Source organism: Cyprinodon variegatus, unplaced genomic scaffold (genome assembly GCF_000732505.1).
Source record: "Cyprinodon variegatus isolate N-32 unplaced genomic scaffold, C_variegatus-1.0 Scaffold319, whole genome shotgun sequence".
NCBI classification, from domain to species: domain Eukaryota; kingdom Metazoa; phylum Chordata; class Actinopteri; order Cyprinodontiformes; family Cyprinodontidae; genus Cyprinodon; species Cyprinodon variegatus.
In genome coordinates, this window is record NW_015150772.1 from 714,618 (window position 1) to 722,493 (window position 7,876).

A 7,876-nucleotide genomic window follows, 5' to 3' on the forward strand; every position below is an offset into this window, starting at 1 on the left:
ATTAAAACAACCTAAATCTGTATTGAAAGGCCGAAAACTCCCTTAATATTATATCTAATCATGGTTTAATAAAAATAACTGAATACAAAACTTGGAATTAAAGCAATGTGCTAAATAAATTAACAAATCAAAACCAATTCTTATGAAATATAGAAAAAATGTGGAAGCTTTGAGTACTTTCTCTGCTGGTGTTAAACTTTGAATGAATGGAATATCATTCACTTTTTGCCTATTTGTCACAAGCAAACAGGTTTCACGACCACTCAAATCATTGAAGTATGTTTTTTTTCCTCATAGTATAATGACAGAGGATAAAGGATTAAAGAAAACATAAAGAGGAGGCCCAGAGAGGCAAAAAAGAGCATGGTGAAAATAAAGTAAAAGTAAAGCCTAGATTATAATCCACCTTAAGGAGAAAAAGTTCAATAAAAAGTAGCAGTAAGAACAAAGTGGTGGCCCTAAGCATAGGCACTGTATTATCTTAGGCTTATTGAATGAACTACTTCCTGGGTTAGATGTTACCGCTTTGCCTTCTTAAGATTTTCTGAAATACATTTAGTCATACATTGTGTGCAAATACAGCCCATAAAAAAATACTGCTCACTGTTAATGTGTTGCTGCTAGTTGGAAGAATTTCTACTCTAGGTATTTCTTTTCTTTCTTCATATCATTACACTTCATATCTCAGCATGGCAGTGCTTAAACTCTTACCTCTGCTACAGATTAAAGCCTTTATGAGAGGTGAAATACTGGAGGTGAGTCTACTGAAGTGACTAAAGTCATGTGTGACAATAAAACAGATATTGTGTGTATACATTGGTGAATTTATGGCAATATGATTTCCCCAATACCTCTTTTTAAGAAATTCTGCACGTTCTTTCTGTAAGGCACATAATAACTCAAAAGTGCTCCATTGAATGCTGCTGTCTATAGCCGTGAAGGACTGTTAGTTTGACAAATGGATTGTCCCAGAGCTGTCTACCTGGCCCTGCATGAGGCAATTCAAGCAGGAGCGCTACCAGGCAGGTCTGTCCTTAGTCCTAAATGCCACATCTAGGGACTCAGACAAGGATTATTACTGAGTCATACCGTGCAGCTAAGGCTGACATAATGCTGTTTACTTCAGTTGCAGCTTGCACTTTCAACTGTCTGGACTAAATGGGAGAAAATGGGAAGTGTGAAGTTATCAAGTGTTTTAACCTAAATCTCATCTGATGAAACCATCCATAAGGATAAGAACTAATTCTTGCCAATTGATTGACTTTATTGATCTCACAGTGGAGAAATGTACTCCTTATATCAACTCAAATAGCCAAAGGAAAAGAAGAAGGTACCAAAGGAATAAAAAGCTGCTTGGGATGTATAGAATATATATATATAGTGCATCCAAATACGACACCTTTTTTTTAATAGCAGGATTATTATACAGGGTACAGGGTCAGCATGTTTACATGGGTATTTATATAGTTGGATATTTATATTTATATGTGTAGTTATTGCACTGGGTGTCAAATATAGAGAAATAGGTTCAATTTTGAGATTTATTTATGCTAACCAGTGCTACTCTATTAGAGTATAATTCAGGGTTATATTGGATAATCTTAAAATCCCGATAACCCGCTGAGATTTCCCTAAGCACTTTTTATATGGTTCATTCAATTTTATTTATTTTTTTCTATTTCATTGAAAATATTTTTCAAAGTAAAAAAAAAATAAAAAATCAATAACTTTCAAGAAATTAAAAGAGAGTTCTTGTTTCCTTAAGTTGCCACCAACCAATGTTCCCCCTCAGATTGCTTTTTTTTTTGGTCCACATGAATCAGAATCATATTGGTGCAAAATTACCTCAAATATTCATTTCAGGTAAATTCCATTAAAATTTTGTAATGAACATTAAAATTAATACATTTATTCTGCACTACTCAATAGTTTATTTCGCTGTTACGTTTATGAAAAGTTTTCATTTTCATAATAATCTAGTTATTTTCTCTAACAATTTTTTTCATCAATTCCTAAAAAAATGAGAAAATATGAATGCAATGTACATTTAATGATAAAACAGCATTTATCATATGCCAAGGTTAAATAATTGTTTTGACATATTTAACAGTAAGTCTATAGTTTTGTTTTTTCACATATGTGGAACTGCTGCAGAAATTTCTGCACTAGAATTTCTTTTTAGATGAACTGGAAAGGATTATTCATGGATTCAGGTCAATGCCTCTAATTTATTGCATGACATTGTTTATTGTTTTGCATAAATCATCCCTCACAGGCCTCAAGCCATACAGCATGCTGCAGTTGAACTGCTTACATGTTCAAGCAACCGGGCTCACATGACCCAATGTTGGTTATGTCACATTTTAGTTTATAGAAGAAACAACCAAGCCCCTGATTGTAAATCTATGGTTCTTACAAAAATATACTGCTACTCGGTTTTCCCCAAAAGGTTCAAAATGTTCAAGTTGTTCCATTAACCAGGTTTAAACCAAGTTGGACAGAACCTTCCAGTCCATGGAAGGGAAATGCTTTTTTTGAAGTATCTGTCAATTATTTAATTAGACAAAAGACCCTCAAAGACAATATCAGGCTAATGTATAAATGATGATGTGCTGCAAGGGTCTCCTTAGAATAATTATGGCATCACATGAGCTTTGGTAATAAAACTACAAAACTGTTTTTAAAAATCCTGTCATTGTGGCTGATAAATTAGTGCTCTAATAATTTTAATGGAAACATAGATTGCATTTGAGACATACAATTAGCATGCTCGCCCCCCCCCCCCCAAAAGACAAAAAAAAACAATTTCAAGATTATAGCACAAAGCTGTGAAGGTTATTTGCTTCTAGGTTTCCCCATGAGATCATGCACTGAGATCCCGAGGCTGAGTAGGGGAGGAGAGGAAGGTTTTTGTGGATGAAGCTACCAGCCAGTTTTCATGGGTGATGTCATTAGATATCCTAATCTAACACTCTTGATAAACATAAATACATCATTTCAATTTCATTTAACCCACAGAAACAAAATTTATGTCTAAATATTAGTTTAGACTAAAAGTCAAGGCACAGTCCTTTGTGTCTAATTTTGCTGCATTTTTCATATTCTATCTCATCAAGATTTATTTTTACTGGAGCTTTTGAGTCATGTAACTGTCTGACACCACTAAGGTCAAATCATTATACTAGTCTGGAGAGATGATGCAGACTTGCTTTTATCCAATTTTATACACTTATCATTTTTATGAGCTTTAATTATCTTTTTTTATTTTCATTTTCTATTATAAGAAAACCATTTCCATTTATTTCAAGTACATTAGTGACCCACTGTGTGTAAGAGGATCGAGTCAGCGTAGAACTGTTGACTGTAGAACTGTTGATCAGTTTCTCCTTGGTAAGGTCACATCCCAGCTAAGACAATAAAAAGTCTGACCTGAGGAGGTTACCAAACAAAGCAGGAATTCAACATGCACTGGTTAAAATAATGCCCATTACATGTAGACAGCTCTATCAGATGGCTACTTCTGAGGTTTATTAGCCAAAAGAGGTCATCTAGGGGTAAACTGTGCTTTAATATATGGAAAATGTAACCCATGTGACTGCCACAGCCTCTTATCAGCCTCTTTTTAAATATATGCTTTCTTTCTAAAGTTACTTTTAGGAACAAAATAATTCAATGAAATTATCCATAACTCTGAGACATCACAGCCAGTGATAAGCCAAACACTGTCTGGATGTTCTTTATAAAATCTGTCCAAATATCAGATTCTGAAGCTATCATTAATAATACTTTTGTCATCCAACCACTGTGGCTACCAAACATATTTTTTCCTGACTCTCCTCCTCACTCACCAGCACATCTGTTTCTGTCTAGGTTCAACTGCTTTTTTTTTTCACTCCCTTCCCTGCTGTTGGCATTTGTCTGCTGGCTTAATTACAAAAATTGGCTTTAAAGCTGCACTTTGCATGGACCATTTATAGTTGGATGTGGGTGTAAAGAGGGACACGCCTTGGATGCAAAATTTAAGGTACAGTTGGGATTTATAAATAAAAATTGATTGATTTTTTGTCTGCTTTTGGTTTTATAAATCAGGTTTTTTTTTACGCCATTTTTGAGTTTTTGGCATAAGTAAACTTTTAGTATAAATCCTAAGCTAATGTGACCAGACATCCCATTTTAGACATCATGTCCCGGGCAAAACCTCTCCCCAGAAATGTCTGCGGCTTTATCATCTGATGAATGATAGGAACAAATGTTGCCTATGATCTATTATTATGGAAGCTGTGTAGAGTTTACATTGAGTGCTTTGCTCATAACAACCGCTGTTAAAGCAGCTGTTTGAAAGTGAAAATTGCATGGTCTTTAACAAACGAGAGATAAAAGAGCAGTGAAAGCTTTTCATCACCTGCCCTGTCATATTATGGTTCTGGTTCAAACATCGCCAAATGTTAAAAAATCAAGGTAAGGTTTGTGAGGACAAAAAGTCGACCAGGTGATACTGATGAGATTGGTGGTGAGGGTGGCAATGGGTATAGATGACGCAGTAAATGGGTAACTACGTTGGGCTGGGCTGCTTTCAGGAAAGGACATAAGATGAAAATTAACTCATTAGTAAATCGTATAAAATGTCATAAAAGATAATTTTGGAAAATTAGGTACAGTTAGTATATAGTCTATTGTAAATTAGGATGACCATATTTGGATTAACAAAAAAATATGATGGACCCAGTCAATTCAATAATACTCTGTTAACTTAAAGAAAAGTAGCCTACAGTAAGTCATTGCTTCAATAAAATACAAAAAAAATAAAAATTCAGATGGCTTATCACGGATAATTCCATACATAAATGTCTTATAATCGTTAGAGTTAAAGAAATACGTAATTTTCTGCAATAAACTGATTAAAGAGACAATGACTTGAGAATATATAACTTAAATGTATGTACAGCATTATTTTCTATCTATTGTAGAGATTTGTAAACATAGACTTCTAGGCTTAGCTGTGTTTGTCTTATCAGTTTGGACACATTAAGAAAAAAGAAGTCAGTGACAGAGAAACTGTGAAAGAGACAGTTAATGCATGAACTGAGAAGAATGAGGAGGGTAAGAGGATCACCTGGATAAATCTGCATTTCTTCTGTTCAGCCTCTTTAATTCAAATCAACTTTTTAAAAAGTTTCTAACTATATTATATTTCTATTCCTTTTTCTAAATCAAGCACTTGCTTGATTCTTGCATATCTGATTAATAGTCCTGAATTGAGGGGCTTTACAAGCTGCCCCTTTCCTGATGTGAAAATGATTGGTTGGAAAGTACAGTATGTACCTAATAATGCCCCCTTCAGGAAGCACCTGCCTTAACCCGGATATGCTGGCACTATAAATAAATTCCCACTTTCTCAGATCCGGAAGCAGGGATGAGAGGCAAGTTGAGAGGAAGCGACTCGATTAGCACCTAATCTGCACAGGACAGCAGCAATTTCTTTGTAGCCAAAGTCTAAGTCAAAAATCTGTTTAGCCTTCAGAAGTGGGGTGATACAGTGATGTCATGAAATTGGGTGCACCCATATAAACAAGATATTTATATAATCAAAAAACATACATTGTAGACTACTTAGAAGTAGGACATTCAATGTTTTTGTTATTTCCATGTCACTTTTACAATAATGCTATGAGAACTATTTTCTCATCTAAACAGTAAAAACTTAAAGGTGTTATCTGAAACAAAAAAACTGTTTCACTTATAAAGTGAAAAGTTTGATTATGGCATAGTCCATATTCTAATATATGCTCTAAATCTTTTTGGGGGGAATTGTGATTAAATTATATCTATTTAGGAATAGAGGAAGGCTGAAAGAAGTGATGAGACACAGAAAAAGAAAAAAAGGAGAGCATACAGTAAGACGATCAAGACCCTCCCAGTAGTTTATTACTAGAACTGACTTTTTTCATTATATTCTTAGGAAATCCAAGCAACAGTTAGAGTGACATATTTCAGTTGTTTCAATTGCTCTTAATTCCTAAAACATGTAGAAGTAGATGAAACTGTAACCATTCCAGTTTTTTTCCATTTCATATTAATCTCAGTTTATCCATTTTTATGTCTGAGCTTGAAAATGTATCTAGTCTCAGAACCCTGGTCACCTTATCCTACATAGTGCTTTATAACTGATCCGGCTTCTGCTCTGGTTGTTTAAAGAAATCCTCAAACTTTCATACTTATTCTATCTAAATCTGGACAATTCCTTCCTTGATGGTAAAACTATATATTTTTTTTTTTAAATAATTGTGGTGCTAGCCATTGCATTTCCCATGCAATGCTACCCAGTGCTAGATGCCAACTCAGCTAGCAGTTATCAAAGTGCAGTCCAAATTATTTCCTAAAAAAAAAAAACGCTAATTAAAATAACTTCATAAGCTAAAGTAAAGGCCATAGCTTTAATATTGAAAGGATATTTTATTGAACTGTAGTACTGCATTTAATCAATTTGTATTGTAGCACAATGAATGATTCTTTTACTCAATTACTTCACATTTATCTGAATAATGTATGCACTTGAGTTATTTAAATGAGATTTAATGCTGATTGATTATGAGTTTACATTCTAAAGTGCACTGCTATTTGAATTATAGAGAATGACACTGACAGTGAGTGGATACTCACAGGGTTTATTATGAAACAGCACGTTCTTTTATTGAATTTGTTTTCTAATGGTTAAAACCAATTTAAATAGAAAGTTATGTATATATTTATAGAATGTTCTGGCCTTTTAGAGCAGTTTTCTTTCCTTTACTGATGAATATCTTCAGTTTGACTGAAATTCAAATTTGAGATACTTTTCAGCAGATGTTTAAACTAAGACAGATCACAAAAGGAATAAAGAAATGAAGGGGTATAAATTACTAAACATGTATTGGCTTACACTCTTCAGATAGCTGGCTGGAAAGAAAGAGTTTGGCAAGAAAGATTAGAGTTTGGATTAGAGATTGAAAATCAAGGAGAGAGATCTTTGAGAGTAGCTAAAAATAGAGCAGAGAGGGGGTAGAGGGTACCTGTGGTCTTTAATGCAGCCTAGTTAGCACTGAGTAGGACCACCATGGGCGCTGATCGTCTGCAAAGGGAGACAGAAACAGAACTCAGGAGATCAAGATAGGTCATCACAGATGGGGGAAGAATGGTGACAAATTCTGTACTTATAAAAAAAAAGGTGAGGTGAATATAAGATGAAGGACAAAAATAAACCGGAAGAGGAAGAAAAGAAGAGGAGGGATGCAATGAAAGAACAAGTCAGATTAGCATGAAAGCCCATGTTTGAGTCCAAAACAAATGGTAATTTCACAGTAGGCTGTGGATAGGAGCAGTAACTACCAACTGAGTGTGACAGATACACATGCTGAATGGGCGAGCACACTTTCTCTACCTCTCCAAAACACACTGTACACACTGAGCCTAAAATGGTTTCTTGGCTTGAAATGTTTCTGGGAGTTGCTGCTGTAAGTAACAATAATGAGACATTTACAAAAAGAAAAAAAAACAAAAACTAATCTGACTTATATTTTAGTTTGGTTCAATCCAAAGAAAGTATGATTTTGTCGAATATGCCTCTTCTTTTTCTAAATGTCCTTTTTAACGTTGCAATGTTTCTACTGTGGGACTAAATGACCTACAAAACCACTTATGACTCTTGAAATATTGAAAAAGAAGCAAAAATTAAATTTTCCAAAAATTTTCATTTAAAAAAGCCGTTGTGGCCCCAGATGACATTGTAAACATCACTGTATCTACATGCATGTTCTCTAAGTTAGATCGAAAAAAAGCTGAATAATGGAGACCAAAATTATTTATTTTCAATAGAAGTTAATTATAATGCACTGCTTAA

The 7,876-nt window shown here is 34.2% G+C and overlaps 1 protein-coding gene across 2 annotated transcripts in view; it reads right to left on the reverse strand.

Moving 5' to 3' along the window:
- Positions 1 to 7,876, reverse strand: part of mid2 (midline 2) — a 208,221-nt gene that overhangs the window by 149,887 nt on the left and 50,458 nt on the right. Inside the window, exon 2 of one of the 2 annotated variants that reach the window (XM_015384684.1) lies at positions 7,050 to 7,108. The exons of the other annotated variant lie outside the window; for it this stretch is intronic. The gene's annotated coding sequence lies outside the window, so the exon portion shown is untranslated. The remainder of the gene's footprint in view (positions 1 to 7,049; positions 7,109 to 7,876) is intronic. 2 annotated transcript variants of the gene reach the window in all.